Below are 1,343 nucleotides of genomic sequence, written 5' to 3'. Positions count from 1 at the left end.
TAAATGCGCCACTACACTAAGCTTTACGAGCGCTCTCTCGTCCAAATCCGAGTTCCACCTGATACCGTGTTCCTAAGTGTAGTTGCGCATACATGCTTGTATAGTTTGACCGAGGTAGGTCTACACGAGACTAGCTTGACCGCAACGTGTCCTGCATGTGGGCATGTGTCTGCCTGCCACGGCCACACTCTTGGCAAAGCAATAATGAAACTCAGATATCATCTGAAGATGAATAGATGAAATCTGAAACTTAAAATTAACCGCGGACTGTGATGTGGATTTCATTAAAACTGTCAGGGGAGCTTTGAAATGAAACATGTTTTGATATGCTAGTTTCAGGATATTGAAACTACAGTTCCTACTTAGCTAAAGGACATTTCGTGAAAAAAAACTGTACGCTAGAATATACTGTAGTATTATACGAATTTATTCTAGTACATTGACATGATCTGTGTCCGGTAAACAACCCGGGTAAAGTTACAGCCTGAAGTCCATAGTCAGACCAGTAAACTATTTCTTAAACCACGAGGTGTCGATAGTTCGCTGTCATAGAGAAAGAACGAGCGAGGGAAGAAGTAGGTAGAGGGAGTGAGAGAGAGAGAGAGAGAGAGAGAGCAATACAGAGAGATGATGGATGTAAAACCCATAGAAAAAAAGCGTTGATTCTAGAATGAAGGAATGACCATCAGCATTCTTGCTGTGACATAATAACCATGAGCTGCTATAGAGCTTTAACTGGACAAAACCCTTTACTGTCATTTTCCTGTTGCAGCCCTGGTGTGGAGAGGATTTTCTATGGGGCTAGAGACCCTGGTGTGGAGAGGTTTTCTATGGGGCTAGAGACCTTGGTGTGGAGAGGATTTTCTATGGGGCTAGAGATCCTGGTGTGGAGAGGATTTTCTATGGGGCTAGAGACTCTGGTGTGGAGAGGATTTTCTATGGGGCTAGAGACCCTGGTGTGGAGAGGATTTTCTATGGGGCTAGAGACCCTGGTGTGGAGAGGATTTTCTATGGGGCTAGAGACCCTGGTGCGGAGAGGATTTTCTATGGGGCTAGAGACCCTGGTGTGGAGAGGATTTTCTATGGGGCTAGAGACCCTGGTGTGGAGAGGATTTTCTATGGGGCTAGAGACCCTGGTGTGGAGAGGATTTTCTATGGGGCTAGAGACCCTGGTGTGGAGAGGATTTTCTATGGGGCTAGAGACCCTGGTGTGGAGAGGATTTTCTATGGGGCTAGAGACCCTGGTGTGGAGAGGATTTTCTATGGGGCTAGAGACCCTGGTGTGGAGAGGATTTTCTATGGGGCTAGAGACCCTGGTGTGGAGAGGATTTTCTATGGGGCTA

This window comes from Salmo trutta, chromosome 38 (genome assembly GCF_901001165.1).
Source record: "Salmo trutta chromosome 38, fSalTru1.1, whole genome shotgun sequence".
Classification (NCBI taxonomy): domain Eukaryota; kingdom Metazoa; phylum Chordata; class Actinopteri; order Salmoniformes; family Salmonidae; genus Salmo; species Salmo trutta.
This window is presented reverse-complemented; position numbering follows the sequence as displayed.